Source organism: Dromaius novaehollandiae, chromosome 9 (assembly GCF_036370855.1).
Source record: "Dromaius novaehollandiae isolate bDroNov1 chromosome 9, bDroNov1.hap1, whole genome shotgun sequence".
Classification (NCBI taxonomy): Eukaryota; Metazoa; Chordata; class Aves; order Casuariiformes; family Dromaiidae; genus Dromaius; species Dromaius novaehollandiae.
The window spans coordinates 24,193,230-24,213,537 of record NC_088106.1 but is presented as its reverse complement, the minus strand read 5'-3'; the positions used below and the strand labels follow the sequence as shown (position 1 = coordinate 24,213,537).

General features: G+C 37.6%; 1 protein-coding gene across 4 annotated transcripts in view; it reads left to right on the top strand.

The window, feature by feature from the left end:
- The window catches only part of CLSTN2 (calsyntenin 2), a 423,340-nt gene that overhangs the window by 304,030 nt on the left and 99,002 nt on the right, over nt 1–20,308 (top strand). Inside the window, exon 1 of one of the 4 annotated variants that reach the window (XM_026109610.2) lies at nt 2,401–2,464. The exons of the other annotated variants lie outside the window; for them this stretch is intronic. The gene's annotated coding sequence lies outside the window, so the exon portion shown is untranslated. Of the gene's footprint in view, nt 1–2,400; nt 2,465–20,308 lie in introns of those variants that run through there. 4 annotated transcript variants of the gene reach the window in all.

Genomic DNA, 20,308 nt, shown 5'->3' with positions numbered 1-20,308 from the left:
AATCCATGCACCCCTTCTCTTCTTTCATACTACTTTTCCTGTAGTACCACTGACATAAATGAATTGTATCTATAAATGAGCATTTCATTTATGAATACTTAATTCACAAATGAAATGTCTTTGTTTCTAGCATTTAAATTTCGTTATCTCGCACTGAAAAGAAGCTGCTGTGTTATTTGTATGACTTCACCTAGTAAGACATGGCCATATTGTACCTCCTTCCTCCGTGGAAACAAAAACCTAGCAATAGTGTTTGGGGAGGTTGCAAAGAGCTGCTGTCATTTCTCCTGTGTTCAGTTGGACCCTCTAGCAACTGACTGCTTCGTCATAGGAAGAGTGTTTGGCAGGAGGATGGGCTGGACCGGACTGGACTGACGATCGTCCTCTTCCCTCAGGCCTCTGAGGTCTGGGACAGACTGGAGCATTTTACGTACTCATGCTGCTTCTCTGTGAACCATGCAATAGTATTATAGGAATCACAGTTTACAGAGCTATCATTCTTTGCTGGTGCTTGGTGGGTTGGAAAAAAAAATGTTTGCCTTAAATTTAAGGGAATGAAATTAGTCAAGTTGTTTTTGCATTCCCTATTTCATAGGTAGGAATTGGGAAATCTGTTGTTTACGTATAGAAAGTTGGGTTAAACATAAGTTAGAGATGGAATGCAAAGTGAGAAAATGATGCAAGGAATCTGCCCACAGAGTGGCGATTCATTTTAAATTCAGTGGATTGATAGGTTGTCTACAGTCTTATGTAGTATCTTTTACAAAAACTGTATCAAAAAGCTTTTGTAATATGTTGCTGCAACAGAGGATATGCAAAATGGAATATTTAACTATGATTCCACATCTTCAATATTCCTTTCATTATTTTACTTAAAAGATATTAAGTTCCATGAATCAGATTTTCAGAAACTTCAAGAAGATTCCATTCTGCCATCTGCAAAATTCAGCGTATTGTTCCTGTATGTAATCCACCAAGACAAAATTGTGGTAGAATTGCATAGTAGAGTTATTAACAAAATCAGTAGTTGGCAAATATTGACTGACTTTCTGCAACATAATTTGGTTTTAAATATCCGTATACCTCTGCTGCTTAACCTTTGCCTACCTAATGGAAAAAAGCATATCAAAATCATTCTCCATACACTAAAGAACAGTCTGTCATGTGAATGAACAAATCAATGACAACTAAAACGAGGCCTGTCAATTACTGGGAACATTATTTATTCCATTAATAACTACGTAGTTAAAATCTTATTTTAAAGGCATATTGGAATTGGACAATGCAATTCATTAATTTCATTTGAGGTTTCAGCCATGTGTGCTAATTGAATTATATATATTTTGACGTAGCAGAATTTCCATTATGTTTCCATTCCATCTACTTCTGATCTGTCTTTCCAGAAAAACCTCAGACCCTGCCGTTAAGGACTATTCTCTGAAGCTGAACAGTGAGACATATTAAAATATGTATTACTGTGCAGGTTGAACTGCATGGAGATGGAAAAATCAAATTTTTCAAAAATGTGATTTTGAAGCTCTGGATCCTGTTTTCCCTTAATGCACTGAATATTTCATCTCATTTTATTTTTTGTGGAGGAGCTAATTAAATGCTAAATTAAAATCAAACCGTGGTCACTTTGAAATACACCCCATTTCCTACTTTCTCTCTTCCCCTTTTGTCTTGATACCTTTCATTTTTCACAGCTTCTTCTTTGGAAGTTTTGCTTGCTTAATTCAGTCTTTTCTTTCAGACCCCTGAAGTATGTAATATATAGTAAACACATATAAAAATGTGCCACAAGCACATTACAGGATTTTTATGTTAAGTATTAATACTTTTTTCCCAAGTTAATGACTTGGGCAATTGAGAAAAGAGTTTTGGAAGGCATTTTAAGTTTCAGTAAGAGAAAACAGTTCCTAACCTGAAAAAAAAGTATTACATTTTGAAATACTCTGTTTTGACAAGGAATCCTTTTACGTAAAATGGGAAATAGGGATGGTAATATATCTTAAGCAACTGGAATATTTGAAAGTTAAAGCACTATGCAATTACATGTTCAAGGAAATACAGCTACCATGAGGAGCCAAATAGTACTACCTCATTCAAATGAATGTATTTACTATCATGCACTCAAGTATGTCCTTAGATTGAACAAATTGCAATCAAGACTACTTTCACTGAATCAAGGAAATGCTGTGCTCTGAAGTGCCAGTTGGTCAGGTCAGTGTCTCTGTGCGATGTGAGGCTGTTCAAGTTTAACCTTTGCTTTAGACTGAGAGTGGAAAAATACCCAGTTTGCCTAAAGCCCAGCTCAGCAAACCATGTGCAACTGCGTTTCTGTGAAAGCTGAGCAAAATCTTCCTTGCCCTGTGCTTGATTTGGGGAAAGAAGATGGAGGCTACAATCTTAGACAGCAGCAGCCAGGCCTGCCAGGACATGAGCTAGACTCAGAAGCTCCGAAGTAGGTTACAGTTTCTTCTTTTCTTTAATTTTGAGTAATCTCTGATCGCTTTCTGTCCTCACCAATACGTTGTTAGCATGGAGACCATGTGTCAGTGCCTTTTATATGTCATTCCTACTTATTCAGCCATTTCTGTGATGCTAAATTAGAGGAGTGTGAGAATGGAATTGATTTTATCCATGTGATTAGCAGCTAGCGTACACAAACATCAATCACATGTTACATGATATAGCCGTGTGAGATTTCTCTGAGTTATAGAAAGGATCAACATACTTTACATTTTTTCAAGGATCATGATCTATGAACCTGTCTGTGGCATGCTCTTTCCAGGCTTAATTGCTCCTAATCTGAACATGCAAATGGACCCAATGCTATCACAGTGTTTTTGATATTTTTATGTTCAAATTACAGTTTTACGTTTTTATATTTTGGTTTGTTTCCAGTTGTTCAATTTTCAGTGTTTTTTGTTTTTTGTTACTGATTTTGAGTTGGGGTTGGGTTTGTTTTTGTTTTTTTTTAAACAAAAACTTTTGTCGCTTTTTGTGCTCCCTTCCTCCATCAACTGTCTGTTGTACAAAGTCTCAGAAAATGATCCATACTTATGGACTAGATTTTTTGGGTCAGGCATTTCTACATGGGAAACATGTTGTTAATGTTTTTTCAGTCAACATCCCATAAGGAGTCTAAGGAAGCCTGGTGGTTAGGGAAGGGTTTCTCTTCCTAGGAAGCTTTCTGTGACTTCAGGGATTTCTGTATCACATCAGGTGAGACCAAGATCTTTGGGGAAGCACAAAAAAGATAAGCATCTGTTCTGAAATAGCAAATATCCAACAGTTTTAAAATGCAGCTGTGATGGCAAATCCAAAAGCCAGGAGTTAAGGAAAGAGCGGAAAGAAAAGAAGAAACCTACCAGCAGCAAAAATGCACTCTAAAAGAAAGTGTCCTATCATTTATTATGACTGGTAACTTCATATCCCCATAGTACATTTTGACTATGAATGTTATGCATGTTTTAAATTCTTTCTCCATCTACATTCACGTTTCCTTTCCTGTTATTTTTAGGAAGGGAAAAGAAAACACCTATCTTCATTTTCAGAGCCATAATGCACTGGAGTTCTTATTCTGAGCAGGATAGACTTGCTGAAGGAGAAAATGAGTATTCTGAGTCTTTCAGCTGTGACTGCTTTATATCCCATGTGTTATTTCACCAATTTTTGTTTCTTTATTAGCACCTTTCACTTCATCAGCTAGAGCAGATTGAAAACTAATGGTGAGGTCCAGCTGCTAAGTTAATGCTGACAGTGAACAAAATCATTTCAGAGCAGAGAAGTAAATTTCTCGTAATCTGATTCTGTACTCTTGGTAGGAGATGCATTGTTTCTATTCAACCCAAGCAGAACACTGTGGTTTGGATAGGAAGCATTGTAAGAAGTCAGGCTCCTAGAACAGGCAACTAAATCCTCAATTAAACTGTTTAGCCCCATTATTTGTATTTATTGTTTTCAAATTTGCTACCACAAAAACTGTTTTGGGAAGAAAGCTTCATAAGGTTATAAACAGCAGAAGAGGGACTTGAATAATTTAGCAGGCTGCGTGCAATAATTGGATGAAATGCACTGCTTGTGATGTGCCGCTCCAGTTCAGCTCTCTCCCTTGCAGTCATTCTTTTGATTCTTTGTCTGACATCAGGCAGCAGAGTGGCAGATATGGGAAACCAGGGAGCTGGAGCGCAGAGGAATGAGCTGACAAATCAAACACCAGATCAGAAGAACTACAAAAAACAACAAAATAGGGGTGTGACTAGCTAATCTATCATACAAAGAATCTGAGACTAAACAGCCAGTTCTCCCCTTCCCCTGTTTTTGTAAATTATTTTTCTGATCCTTTCTTCATTTTAAGAGGGTTTTTAAATTTTTCTTTTTTTTAAAAAAAAAGAAAGTTTATTGCTGACACTTCACTCACTACCAGGGAAGGAGGTTGGCAGGTCCCTGTGATTGTCTTCTCACCCCGAGGAGAGAATAATGTGACTACACGATTAGTACCTCTCTCTTCTCTCCCGCAAGGCTGTGAGAAAGGGTAGTCTTTTATGTGTTCCCAGACTGTTTCCTGTATGACAAGGTGTCCTTTCCTGAGAGACCTGGAAAAGGTAGCACTACATAAAGACTTGGAGATTAGTTCTTTACTCTCAGATCTTAGAGAATGATCTGACTGCAGCCATGATACAAAAATGATGCCGTGCCCTGTGGTCTGCAAGAAATGTGAGAGTGAACATGTCCAGTGAATACATTAGCTGATAGATTTGTTCAATACTTTCCTGATGAAAAATTCTTAGAAGAATTTTAAACATGTCAGGGTTAGAAAATGTCATACTGGGAAGCACTGAGAACTTGTTTCCCATTTTTTGGGTCTAGCATAACCCTGATAGATTGCTCAGATTGCAGTAAGCAATTCCACACAAAGTCCTGCTCTGCCAATACATGCTCTCCACGGCTGGAACTGGATATATCTGCCAAGTTTGTTGAATGTGTCCAAATACTGTGTTCCTCAGAAGCCGAAAACCAAATTTGCGTATAGTCCACCACCCCATTTTAAAGCCTTTATTGAAAATAAAAAGAACACTGAAAAAAAGAAAAAGGGGTGGGGTGGGGTGTCAGAATTGTTGGTAACAGAGTTTGTGTGTGTCTGTGTGACTTTGAACCGATTCTGATGACATTTCTGAAGAAGAATGTGCATTGGAAGTCATGGCAGGGCAGCTCTGAGACTTGACAATAAAGCTGCTAAGAAAAGAAAATGGGTCTTATAATAGGAAATTTCGTCTGACTTTAACCATGAGCAATAGGATCAGTTTCACCTTTAATCACCCTGTTGAGACTGTAAGTTTAAACGTTAAACAAAATTACTGTTTAAGAAATACAATGGCTATAATACATAGATTTTTATGAGCAACCTAGGTACTTCTAAAGAAGTGTTTTAAAGCAAAGTCATAGCATGAATAATGATGTTATAAAACTGGAGATGTAGCTCCAGTGTTTATTGTGGCTCAGCAATTTCCATTTTAAATATGTGTAAGTTGGAATGTAACCAAAAAGTTTCTTTTTTTTGAAATAAGATGTGTAAAACATGATTCTCTTCTTTGTGGACAGAGCTGCTCTCCTGAAATATTTTGCAGGCCAGATGGTGGTGTCTGCAGCACTTGCACGATATTACACGACTTGCTTTTAATATTTTTGTGCAGTGTCCTGACAATTTCCCAGCAAGAGGTTCTTGGGGATGCCCAGGAGGGACTAGCGTGCAGAGGCAGGGAGCACGGTGTGCCTGAAGAGGCTGCCCAGCTCACCTGCATCTCACTCAGAATTGTGGCACTGGTCACGCGGCCAAATTGTATTCAGCGTGAACAAAGTCTTCAAAATCCCACTCCACACCTAGGGGTTGGTAATGTTATGAAAGAAAATATATATATTAAGTTATGAGATTATGGAACTTCTAGTTCAGAAAATAAGTACCTGTGAATTCAGGAGATCGTGGCCTGCACAGAATGAATTGTACAATACAGCCTGGGTATATGCTTGATAAATGGGTAAAACCAGGATGCTGACTCTGACTCTTGAAAATCTAGCTGCTTCTGTTTAAGAAAATCTGTGGATGGAAAAGTGAGATAAATGATCTTAGAGTTTAGTGATTTTTTTCTCTTAAGAATGGCGTGATGGCTTGGAGGTACGCTGTATACTTGGTTTGTTTCCTAGTCTCTCTACTTGAAGCTGCTTTCCAAGCAGTAGCTGTAGCTCCACCAGTGTTAAATTCTGGTATTTATCCTATGAGAGGTGGGACTGGGACCTTAAGCTACAGTGTTCCTTATGCCTGTGAGGTTTGACAAATTGGGATGAGTCGCAGCCCTGTCTCTGCCGGCCCTGCCTCAGGCATCCCCGGCAGGTTCGTGTCGAGATGCCCGTGCCTGGAATACCACGGGTGGGCGATTCCCAGGATTGGGGATCAGCGGCTGCAGTCAGGGCCACGCCGGGACCCTGTCATGGACAGCAGGAGGACACCATGCTGCGTTCTCCAGTGCTTCCCATCCTTTCCCCTAGCTGCCACCTGCTGACAATTGACTCTTCTTTATTCTCAATTTAAGTCTCAACAATTTAGGGCTTTTCAACAATTCATTGTCGTTTGGTTTTCGATCTCAGCCTGGGAGTACAATTTCACTTCCCCTGGCCTGGAGCAGGAACCTAGTTGATAACCTGTTCATTGGTCATTGCAAGGCCCCTCAGGCATTTCTTTGGAAGGCTTTCCTTTCTTTCATCTTTTTTTTTGTTTCTTGTTTTACCTCAAGCTGCGTTATTCCTTCTGACACAGCTCCAGGTAGGCAGAATACTTTTAAAAGCAATGGAGCGAGGAACACATATTATTCATTGAAAAGCAGTGTCTTTGTTTTCCAGGGTTACTAGCATTTGTAGTGCGGAATCTAAAAAGCTACTCGGACTTGTTGAATCCTTTTCTTTTTTTTTTTTTTTTTTTGAGCCATTTGCAAAATGGACAGAGTTGAAAATACATAGAGTATTTCCAGAATTATTGTTGCCAGCACTAAATGTTGGTGCCTTTAAACCTTGTTTGTCACTGTACCAACACAGCTCGTCTGTAGAAGATGTACTGTGAGGAATAGTGATTTTCCCCACTCCATCTACCTAATAAATACTCCATATACGTGGCTCTTTCAGTTTCGGTGAAAGTTTAGCTTTGTTCTTGTGATTTTCAGTGTGTGCTTTCCCTTTTTTTAAATCAAGTGTTACCCAAAGAATTGCAGTTTTTTCATTTATTTTAATGTAATGATAGCATGAACAAAGACAGACAAGTGTGATCTCTCATAGTGCAGCCTGTAAAAGATCATTCCAGACCCACTATCAAGTGCTGCTTTGGTTCTGTTTTAATATCATTTCTCCTACAGAGGTATTTTAGTTCTATTTTCAAGATAAGAGAGTAGAATCTAAGGGGAAGACACTGTGGATACTGCATGAAAATACCTGTACGTTCCTGGGTCTTGGCCAGGAGAATCACTTGTTAAGTGTGGTTGTATTCATGTATCTTTGTTGTTTGCTTCTAGGCTTAAGTACTAATGGCTGTTCAGGGATAAAAATGACCCTTAAATCATCCTTTCGAGGTCTTTAATGATTATAAACAACAGGACTCTTGCACTTTCTTTTAACTTATAATGTATACGTGCTACTAAAACAATAAGTGTGGGTGTGTTGCTCACATTAAAAAAGGTAGCGATCCTTTCTGAAATTTGTGCTCAAAATACATCGCTTGCAGCTGTGACTGTAGCTTATTGTGTTTATTTCTCTATTCATTTACCTCTGTAAAAGTGGAGAACAGCTTTTTGAGGTTGGTGGAGTGATGCTATGAATGAGTGGATATGAGTGAGATATCTGGACCAGGGCAATGGGTAAGCTCATGTAGAGGGCTTGTGTATAAATGCCTGCATGTTTATGAATTTGTTTCCCTGTGAAAGCTAAATCATAAGAAACCATTTCAAAAGACTTACTAAGCAGGGCACATGTTTAATCATGTATTCGGGTTCTAGTTATTCATCAGTGTCACTGACTTACCTGATGTTGATGAACAGATATTATGGGTTCATCTGCTTTTCAGCTAAAAGCACCCAAAAGTCCAAGTCTGTAAATACCTATTCTAAAAGTTGTGTCAACGCGGGGTACACTTCCCAGAGCTAGATCCAGTAGGTAGCTAAGTATGTACAAAGTAGTACTGCCACGGTCGTTCAAATCCTGTTTGTCCAGCCATGATGATGTATATTTAGATGCTACTGAGTAGTGTTTTCTGTTAACGACAGAAATGGCTTTGCATTAACTGTACATCTTGATAAAATTTTGTTTGTGTTTCCTACCAGAAATATTCAAATTACATCTATAATTTACATTAGAAACTGCAAATATAATTTGTTTCTTTACATTGATGAGTGGATAAATAAAAACTATATAGATATTTATTTTCTTTTTCTAAATTGCTGAAATGATTTATGATTGTGCAATTTTTATGGCATTACATTTTTATTGCTTTATATTGTACATGTTGAGTTTTAATAGTTGCATTCTTCATTCCATTAATTTCAAATTAAACATTAAATTGCAAAGAAAGTTTAATCATAGTTCGTAAAGCATAAAAAATAAGCTTTGGTCTTCACATTCTAAAATGAAAGTGAGGATAGAATACAGACCAAGTGGGAAAAGTAATCCATTCTCTCTGCAAGATCCTTGATACTATACATAACAGCATCTGGTAAGTGTGAAACCTGTGTTCATTTCCTGGGCTATAAGATTTAATTTTATTGTGCCTCTACTTAACTAAGGATAATTTAGCCTTTAGCAATTATGAATTTCACCAGCACTTACCAAGGGATAGCCTTTTGCCATTGAAGTCAATGGAAAATTTGTACCTAATTACTAAGTTTTTTTGCCTGAAATCTGTTTTTTCAGGTGGTCTTTTTTTTTTTTTTTTTTTTTTTTTTTTCCTAAATGCAGTGTCTCATTTGCTCAGAAATCAGATACAGAAACATCCTTGGGAGTTCATATTGTAAAACGTTTAAAGGGTTGACTCTGCAAAAAGTTATGTCTATAATTAAATTCATACTTCTCAAAACTCCCACAAAAGTCTTAACTCTTGGGGACGCAAAATATGCCAAAGAAACAAAGATTGTAAGTAATTTAAAGGAATAGATAATAAATCCAGGAATATTTCAACATAGAGATGAAACTGAAATATGTGGTTGCAACGGGATTTGTACTATGTTGAAATCAGTTCAAACCTCCCATTGAATTCAGTCAGGTTTTTAGTCATTCATGAGTGTGTGAGCAAGCCTCTGACTTAAGCTTGCCATGAAAAGCCAGTGATCTGATGCTGATTTGAGGTAGAGGGTGAGGGAACAAACCCTGTTAGATCACCAGATGCTGGAAGTGCTTACAATATCATATGTATTTTGAGGACAAGAAATTTTAGTGAGTCATGCATAAAGAAAGTAGGAATTAAATCCAAGGATGAAATCCTAGACCCATTGTAATCAGTGGCAAACTCTGTGTTTTCAGTAGGGATAGCATTCCCAGTCTCTAATATATTTAAAGAAATGAGTAAGGATAACTTTTCTAAAAGGTAAGAAAACAGGCACAAAATGCAGCTGTTTCTCATTTCATGAACAGCTGTCAGACTTGCATAGTCAGAAATGGGCATCGGAAGGGAGCAGAAGCCAAATAGAATAAGCAAGTCAGTCATTTAGTATTTATAGTGGAGCTGACAAAAACGTGTTTCATGAAAATTAGTTTTACTGAAGCAAAAGCATTTTGTGGATATTTTGGTAACTCTGTCAATGGTGTGGCAGTTCTGGTGGTGTTTTTTCATAGAACTGAATTGAAAATCTGACCTTTCTTTGAAAACAGCTATTTTGATATATCTTGATACAGCTCAATTTCATGAAAAGTTTCAAATAATCTTTAATTTCACATTGGGGGAAAAAAAAGCTTTAAAGTGTCAAATAGTAGAATTGCTGTCCTCTGTATAGCTCCTGCTCAAGAGGAAAGATGAGGGCAGTGAGTGTGGTAACAAGCAAGAGTTATAGCAAATAAATAGGGATTTTCATATTTGTTAAATGGTAAAGAAGCACAAAAGCAAGCATGTCAAACTCATTGTGACTTTGTTTTCACTATTTAAAAAACAAACCCGCTTGTGCTAGTGAATGATTAATGTGCATAGGATATCCCACTGTAAATCTCAGAAGGGAAAAGGCACCTGTTTTTACTGTGCAGTTCTTAATGGTTGTTCTGTATCTTAGGCTCAATCTACATACAGTAGATATAACTAGTGCAATCATATCAGTGTGAGTATAAAAACTTACTCCAAGTTTCAGTTTAGGAAAAATAATTTCTATTTTAAGATTTAAGCAAAGGGTATTCTGGTGCAATACCCCACCACAGCTATTCATATTACTACATGCATACTGCTACTGTTCAGACTAATACATAAAAAAGTAATGTTTATAATTAACTTGAAATATAACCTTTAATAATTTACCTTTTATAATTAACCTGGTGCAGAATATCCCCTACCATTGTCACTGCTATGCCGAAGCTCTGCACTTCTGCAACTGCTTTGTTGGCGGATGTCTTATCTGAATCACCCGTATACATCAGTGACTGTTATGGCTGATACTCCTGCATTAAAACAGGAATCTTACTAAATTCTGAGCAGGACTAAGTTATTGTCTCAGAAGCAGCTAGTATTTTGTACTGCTTAAATATTTGTCTGTGCTGTTGTTAGCACAACCAAAAGTTGGAAATAAGGAAGAAGGTATCTCGTAGTGGTTGCTCAAGAGCAGCTTTGGAAATACTGAGATAGCCAGCTCATTCACCTGAGGTTCTCACACCCCTAAGGTATAAATATTAAGCCAGCAGTGAGCTGTAAGGAAGTCCTGTGCAAAGTTGTGGTGGGGAGTCTGTCTCGCATTTCTGTGCCTTAAAAAACAGGCTTTCTAATGAGCCACCTGGGAGGATTCACCACAAACCCTTTTCAGCATGAAAACCAGCCTTCTATTGACTGAGTTACAGTCAATGGCTGGAGCCATTTGATGGCTTATTGGTGATGGTGGGGGGGAACAACCATATGCCTAAGAACAGCACAGTATAAAATAGTGTTGATGCTTGTCTTTATATAGTATGGTAGGAAATAAACTACAGAGATAAAAGACAAGGAGATTGTAAGGGTCAGGGGAGTCTGATAAATATGTGATATGTATGATATTTATATAATATATGTGAATATATATTTTTTAGAAATAACGATTTCAGTTCTAAGTCAGCACAAATTAGAGGACAGTTAGAGGATCTTGTAAGGAGAGATTTGCATTTACCTTTTCTTTTGATGAATTTTATTATCTTCACTATGTGATTTCTACTCTGATTATTAAAAAAAAAAAAGATGCTATCAAAGCTAAGTTATTTTTTGCTTGAGATGATGCTTTGTACTTGAGGCATTTATGTCCAAAGTAACTCATCGTGTCTACAGATCCAGTCAAAAACATGATTTTACCCCTTAAGCTGAATATTTCAGTGTCTTTAAAGACAGACAAATGGTAGTTAAAACTAATGAAAGAAAAGTCAAGATCAGGAGGAACCATATGGTACTCTCGTAACAATTAAACTCAGTGTTCTACTTTGCTGCACGTCTGCAGGATGCAGAGATTAAGCCCGTGTGCCCAGGCTCTATGCCGAGATCAAGTTAATGCTCCTAAGCTTTTTATTTAAGTTGCTTCTGCAAGAAGAGGCCAAAGCAGAGCCAACAGTTGAGTGAAAAACTTGGAGAGGTATCAGTACTTCATCCCTTTCATAACCTGCTGTTTTGCCTCACTTGTGTTTTTGTAGACCTAAAGTGAAACACCTCTGAGATACATAATGTCTCTCTGACATAATTTACTGTGCATTGAGCCAGTGAGAAGATCCACATCTCTTAATTTCCCTTTTGTTCACGTCCTGTTTCATAGGCTGACAATGCTGAGAAAATTCCACAAGTATCCCCATGTATTTTGCATTGTACCCCTCTAGTGCTTGTTTTTGCAAACCTGACGTGTCTGGATGCTCATTTTGGAGAATATTCTAGTCTCACTTTCTTTGTCCTCACTTCATCATTTAAAAAAAAATGAAATCACAGAGGTTCTTGTAGTCCCTTCTTACCTATTTTGCTCCCACTCTGGGCCTTCTAGCTCTGAGACAGCCAGGAATCTGCCTGTTAATTCAAGCCCAGCACCATGCTAATGTGACCATTTGGTTTCTAGCTTAGAGCTGCTTGTATCCAACTATATGTGGACTCTGGTTTACACATAGCCTCAGATGACCACAAATGCTCTTATGTGATTCCGTTATGCTTTTGAATGGCATCCTGTTGTTGTCCATCTGATCATTCAAATTACAAATCTGAGAAAAAAAAGCAGGTAGGTGGCAATCTCAAAATATTGGCATGCTGGAAGGACGCAGGTCTATTGATAATAGTATGTATGCGGCCACCAACAGGCAATCCGTTGTTTCTGCATCACTGTTCTATAGAGCCTGCTAGTGATTTCTGTTTCAGTCTACATATTTAGAATTACTTTATGCTTTTGAAGTTTCTGCAAAACAGCCCTAGCTCCTACTACCTGCCTATCCATTGACTTCAAAGTCAGCTGTGTAATTATGTCCTAACCAGTCTAAAATTCCTGGTAAAAAAAAAATTGCGTATTAAAGCTGAGTGATGCTTTTGAGTAAAAATAAGCAGAAAAATGAACTGATCACCCACTGAATGTTCTACCTCTTTGAATAAGCCAACTTATCCTAAAATAATAAATTTAAAATTATTCAGTAGAATAATTTTAATAAATGCCACTTTTTGCAAGCTTCTTTATCTCTGAAATTGTCTGTCTTGATACAGGGCCTCAGGGAAAGTGGCTTAATTAAAAAATAAGTTTTTCTGTCAGTCTGCTAAGTCCTCAATAGATTAACAGCTGCTAATTTTCTAATCCAAGTGTGACATAGTGCTGTTAGTTTTCTTGTTTGTCTCGGTACTTCTCACAAGGGAGCCAACTCTAGCAGATCATGTTGATACATCTATCCTGCTGCAGAAAATATTTTTGTTAGGTTTGCCTATCAGACTGTGAGCAGTACGTATTTGCTAACCAACATTTCTAATCCTAGCTCTTTATTTAATTTGAAATTCTAGTCACATTATACATCATTAGCTTCTTCATATCATAAGCTACTTTTTTATATTTTATTAGCATTTGTTTTTTAACAGCTCAGCAGTACTTAGTGGCTACAAATTATTGCAGACATCGTAATAACCTTTTTAGTCTTATGTGCAAAGTCCTCTAGGTCTCCATTACAAAAATAGGGTGACCTTTTTCAAAGCATTATACACACTAAAATGGGTCAGTGCCTCACAGGGCAAGCTATCTCCTATTTTTATCAATGTAGACCTCACTAATCTAGAGGAGAAACAGTTTCATGAACCATCTTTCAGACAAAGATGTGGAATTAGGGCAGCGGTAGCATCTGGGCTTCTGTTTTTGCTGAAAAATGACTGTCTGAAGCAAACTGATGTTTCATCTACTGGAACAGATTTCTGATGCGCAGACAGGGAATCCGTAATCGCTGATTGTGAATGTTGCAGCTAAACTGAACACTAACCAAATAATGCAGATAATCTGTGTGAAGAAGGAAAAACGACTAGTATGTACGTTTATGATTGTTGTTGATACTTACAAGAAAGCAGATCAGAAAATGATGCATCTGGGAACAGAGTAATTATGCTTCACTTAGCTTCTAGAGGTTAAAGTTCCCTTCTTTAATGTTTTATTTGCAGGTTTAACTACACAGTTGCAGGATTACTTTCCAAATAATTCATTATTATATGGTATTCTAAAAAGTGACCAAGCCAATATTTTTTCAGTGATGATGGTGTAACTGTTAAAGAGACTATGCTATGCCTTCTCTTAGCCTTCTGACTAAACTGGGTGGCCTTGTGTATGCTTTGCATGTGTGTTTGGGAGATACTCTCATGTACTGCTGAATCCACAGGCTGCTTGCAAACATGAAACATGAGCTTAAAAAAGCTTTCATTGTTGTAGGTGGGTATGGACCTCTGTATATTGGTTATAATACTATACTTTTTGGTATTGTTCTTAAAATCTTGTTATCTTGCTTTCTTCCTCTCTTGAATCTTGCAGATTTCTGAAAGAAAAGATTAAGAAATGTTTGAGGTTATTTATAATAGAATGTTAATTTGATCCGTATTGATTGATGGGTGGAATGAATGGCAATATCTTACGTTTCTGCGCTTTAGAGTAAACAACATCAGAGAACTGTGTAATCATCAGGTAATTAAGCACATCTTTATTTGCCTGGAACTCTATTTCCTTGTGTCCCAGCACGTTCTCTCTTGCAGGCTTCAAACAAGCATGTATGAATTATCCGTCATTTACGTTGGACTGCAAGGTTGTTTTGCACAGATCTGAGAGCACAGTGTGATGTGTTGCGCCTCTAGCCATGTGGTGATCTGATGTGAGCGACATGGTCATATTTCTCACTATAATTGGAGCATGTCCATAGAGGTTACTCTTTTTAAACAAGCTTCTTACTGAGTGCTCTTACCTGCATTTAGCCCCTTAACTTCTAGAGCAGGTTTTTCAAGTGCTGTGTTGCTGACTGCCTTCATAACCTATGTGACATCCCTGGGATGCTTGCCATAGAGCAAAGAAGAAATGCAGATAAGGCTTTTTCTTATCTGCTACCCGCAGTCTTTTCATCCTGAGCAACTGGTCCACGTATCAACAGAAGAATGAAGTTTGGTCCATTAGGTGTGGGTCTATGGCAACAGTGCATCACTTAAAGTGCAAGTGGAATTTCCTCTGTTTTCTGATTTCAAACCCATGAGAATAGAATAGTAAAGGTAGCAGTGGTTTTATGCTCTTGGCTGATGAAGCTTGCTGCCCGTAAAATCAGATGTGAGGAAAATAATAATTGTTGTATTTTATTAAGATATCAGTACCTCCCTCTGTTGATGATTTCAGTATAGCTTCCTAGGTTAGTATTTCAGTATGCTTTTTAATAGCATTGACTTCAGTGAACTGGAAAAGCATATACAGTAGTTACTGCTTTACTTAATACTATTTTCTTTCTAACCTTAAAGATATTTTACATGTCTAATTGTTATATTGCTTTATTTTCCCAAACAACTGCCCATCCATCCCCCAAAACCCAACTTTCTGTGTTCCATATCTATATAAACAGTAGCTACAGCCTGTAGTAGAAAAACATGTCAAAAACCTTCGCAGTGCTACTGAGACACCCAGAAAGTCTGCAGCTGTGCATTACAGGAGATACTTGCAGAATTCAAAGAGAGAAATTTGCATGCAATTGTTATCCTGGAAGGTTGGATTGAAAAACAAAGGGAAACAGCAACCCTTAAACAGACTTATTAAAAAACCCAGCATTGACTACATGTGGAGGATCTGTGCTGCATTTCTGAGAAAACAACTGAGTTGAGCAGTAGTCCCAACTGCACTGCCTCTGCATCTTTCCATCAAGCTGCCAACAGAGATCTTTGAGGGTCGATGTTTGAAGAGCAGTGTGCTGGTGTTCGGATGTGTGTGTGTATGTGGAGAGAGCACATGTAAAGGGTTAAACATTGAAATTTGATTCCAATTAATAGTGCTTTAATTTCATTCACAAGAATGGCTTTAAACCTCTAGTTATAGCAAGAGCAGAGTCATATCTGTAAGCAAATTCATACCTGTTTTATAAAATTCTTGGGGGTCTGACAGTGCCATGTAGTATGTGAAGGACTTTCATTTCTGGACTTACTGATGGTTTTCGAATACCTCTGTTACGTTGTGATTGATCCATGTAGTTAAATCAAGTTGCTGAAGGACACACATAAGGAAAGAACTGTGTTACCACTGGCATTTGTATGCAAGTCTTCACAGCTCTCAGTGACTCCTTGGTTATGGATATCGAAGTGCCTGTTCCTATCTGTGTTCCTTCAGCTGAAACTTCAGTGGCATCTCTCATGGACGGAGCACAGGTCTCTGCTCAGGTGTTAGCAGGGGTGTGCATGGTTTCAGGGCTTTGATTCTTAGGCACTTTGGGATCTTACCTCAGGAAGTGTAAAATCACATCCTTTAATGATCTTACTCTAAATAAATGCTCAGCTACACTGTTATTTGCCCATCTGAGAAAAATAAACATAGAAATGCAATAAAAGGAGAGTGACTAATAAAATCGGAACAGAACATGAATACAAATGAGTTATTCTGTCAGCAGTGAACTAATGAAGCCTGGTTTCCTACAGATTTGTGCCTTGTGTGTGTTTGACTGGTGCCAAGAAGGTGCAAGACAGAATTGAAGCTTTCCTTGTTGGGCGTTTATAAGGTCTTTGTGTGGAGTGTTGGGTGTCTGATGAGATGGGACCTCTTTGTCACCCCTGCGTAGTTTCTGTAATCTCTATTGTGCAGCTGCATAATTTCACAGCATTTGTAGGGAGCAACTCATCTTTTAAAAATTTAGTTGAAATCAGCAAATGTTCAAAAGTTAATGGCAGGAACAAATACATGTGCATATACTTGCACTCATACACAAACCCTGAACGCAGCTGTAAAAACCGTACTCAATCATAAGCCCAGTGGAGAAAATAGTGCATGCTAGGAACACTGGTTGCAGTCAGTGAAACTCAAAAACTTTCCAATTGCAGAGTCAGCTATAACTGTTGCTTTGTATTAAGTGTTGCTGAAAATGATCAAATGTCAAAGATCTCAGCTTTTCACTTGGAACCTTGTGTATTCTCATTAATGAAAGCTGAACAAAAAGCAAAGATAACTGTGAAAGGCAAAGTAAGTATGCAACAGGTTTTTTTCTTTAATAACTTCTGAAATTGAGTTCAAATGAATAATTCTGTGTAGACATTAAAGGAGTAACATTAGGGATTTTTATTTCCATTGAAAGCAATGTGAGTTTTGTTTTTTGTATAAAAGACAGTAATTCATAGAACAATTTTGTTGATTAAGGCTTATAATCAGCACTCTAAATATTTCATGCAAAAGTTGCTGAATATGAAATATCTTCTGGATATTCTAAATGGTTATAGTTCTTACAGAGGAAATTATATGACTAATGTCTCTGTGGTAGTAAACTATGGATCTCCATCAGAGTTCTCAACTTAAAAGTAGTGTAGGTTTCAAAATTAATAGATGCTTATGGCTAATACTACTCTGAATGATACGAAGACGAAGCATAATGCCCAGAATTTATTTATTTATTTATTTTTTAATGAAGCAACTCAATAAACTTAAACCCTGTAACCAGAAGATTGCAGAGGAAGCAACTGGAAACCCTCAGGATGTATATCCTGGCTTTGAATGCAATTGCTGTAGGATTTCATAGGCATGCCTCCACCTTTATGTGATATCACCAACTTACTGCTATTTTATCAGCTTGCCACCACCACCTTTTTTATCAACACTCAGTCCTCTTACACCTGTTGGTCAATCTGTTCAAATGAAATGAAGGCCAAAACTTAATTTTTTTGCCACATTGTCTTTTGTGGGGGAGGTAACATGCCAGCTTGCACTCTAATGATCTGAGTCCTAAAAAGGAGAGGTGAGGTGGATGACATCCACGTTCAGAAGGTGGTTGTTCCACAACTTACGTAGTGAGCTTGAACAGGAGGGATACCTTCTCCTTGAATGAATTACTTAACAATATTTATTTAAGAACTCAGTGAATAATGTAAGCTTGGCACAATTCCTATTGACTTCAGGTAGGTCTGGGGTTAGCTCAGCTGGACTTAAAGAATAAAGCCCTGTGGCTCCATTAAAAATGGTATTTGTTATGCCTAGTAGTAAATTCATGTGTCCGTAGCCTTTGTGTTATTGCTGTCACAGTGTAAAGATAGTTAGACATAATTTAATTTTCTGCTTTGTTAGAGTCGATACAACTCTATTATCATTTCCATTTTGGATACACTCATTAAAACACCTTTTTAGAGCCATTATATTTACTATACATTTTTCTATACACTTTCCATCAGTGATCGCTCATTTCTTTGGAAATGGTGGTAGAATCCTTCTTCTGAAAAAAATCTTACTTAGTTTTTTAAAAAATATATACTTATTTTCATATAAGCAGGTTGCTGTAGTGAAATCTGGAAGTGTAATGTTGGGAGGGTGGCATAGTGTTTACAAATGTCTCCCAGCATCTGTGCAGCTGGAATTATTTTCTCTTTGGCAAATGGGGATATAAAAGACAAAATTAGAGTTCTTTATAAAGTGAGAGTATCTCACATAGTAGCAGGATACAGAGACTTCTAAAATATTTGCTGAGGAGTAATTAAAACTTGGTTGCCTTCTCTGATTGTTTTGTATCAGGCCTCCTAATTTGGGGAAAAGAAAATGATAAACTTTTAGACTAAGGTTGAGATTACTCTTTTTTTCCTACCCCAAGCTATTTTTATTTTTTAAGAACAGTAGGCTTAGATGTCTAAGATACTGTATTGTTTATAATCAAAGAGCAGATCAATAAAATAATAAACACAAAACACTCAAGTTATGATCTCTATTGATGGATTGTGCATCTGAGGAAAACTTTGTTATTAAGAGACTAGGAAGGCCACTGTTACAGAACAGAACAAATAATATTTTTCCATTAGACTTCCCAGATTTAAAATGTTGTTTTTCTAACAAATTAAAACTGGAATCCACAATATCCTTTTAGATAAATGTTTTGAAGTTGCAGGGAAATGAGGATAATTTTTTGTTCATAGGCATCTGTGACAATTTATTGAGACATAAGCTTGGTGAGCAGCACCCACGATCGAAGCTGAACAAACTGCCTCCCTTCAGCCTTCCCTTCAGCTCATGCCCTTGGTTTACTCCCTAGCAGCTCAGCTGTTGTGGAGCCTGCCCTTATGGCTGTGCCATATGCAAAGTCTTCATCTTCTTCAGAGTGTGATTTTCAGGACAAAATCCGTTCCTTACAAAGCCCAAACATCTGGGCTCACTGAAGGAGAGCTGAAGAAAGCCTGGAAAAGAGCGTGGCTTTTGTCTAGCAGAGAACTTGAAAAACCACACAGCCCTTTCACGCCATTTGTGGGAGGGGCTGCAGCTTTGGGTCCAAGCAAATATTCAATCTATTTTCCCGGTGCTTCATCATTACTAAAACATCTCTGTGTGGATCCTGAAAAGACATTCACAGGTTTGATTACAAGTGTAAAGTGTGGGATTCATCTGCCTAAATGTCAGCGTATATTGCTGAGCTCAGCTTCAGGTCCCATTGTAGCCAAGGGAGATCTATGCAGTGGAAGTAGAGAGAATATCCTAAATGCCTGTTTTTGTACTCTAGGTATACCTAATCTCCCCCATCCTTTGTGTTTTCTCTCTTTCTCACTCATAATAAGAATAAGAACTTACATAAAGTCACTGGCTGCCTTCTTTAAAAACAAACAATATATTGTGATAAAGAAAAGAGCTAGGCACGAGCTAGGGGTCCTACATTCAGAGTTAATTTAGAATTTGGCAGTTGACTCAGGCATGATTGGCAAGGAGATTTCCAAAAGGCTGCAACTCTAAATTGGAAATAAATGGAAAAGGATTATGTGAGTGGGAGCTTTGAATCTATAATGCATGTCCTGAGACTGACTTGTTCATAAAAGAGCATGTGTCTAATGTGTCATAGAAATATTTAAGCCACATTGGTGTTCATATAAATATTTTATTTTTAAAGTTGGATTCTGGAATGGCTAAAAATGAATTCAGCATGCATATCCTTGCCATCAGCGCAAAGGATGAAGAAGGATAAAGAAGCTATCACCAGAAACTGCTTTCTTTTTTTTTTTTTTCCCCTTCCAGACTCATGTTTTTATGCTGTTTCTTATTTCCTAATCAATTTTTTAGTCCTTGCTGTATCATCTGTTTTGTTACATAGTATTCCTCTGAGAATAAGCCATGGCTTTATTGCACTGGGAGGCAGTCTAGGGAGAGAGCGACTTGCTGGCAAGAAGGCATCCGTGTATGGGTGTGTGAATGTGGGTGGGGGACTGAGGTGCCCAAAAGGGGCACTTGTCCTCTGATCCCTTGTGACTACTTCTGTTCCAAAGATTATATATAAATGTAAATAAAGCAAGATACATTTCAAATAGGCCTATGTTCTGAATTGTTACTTTTTTTGCTGTTGGGGAACTAAAGTGCAAGAATCTGCATATGTGCTACCACTTGGCAGCTCACGTGTCAAAATGAAGAGGTGACGGCATTAAGGAAAGAAGACCTCT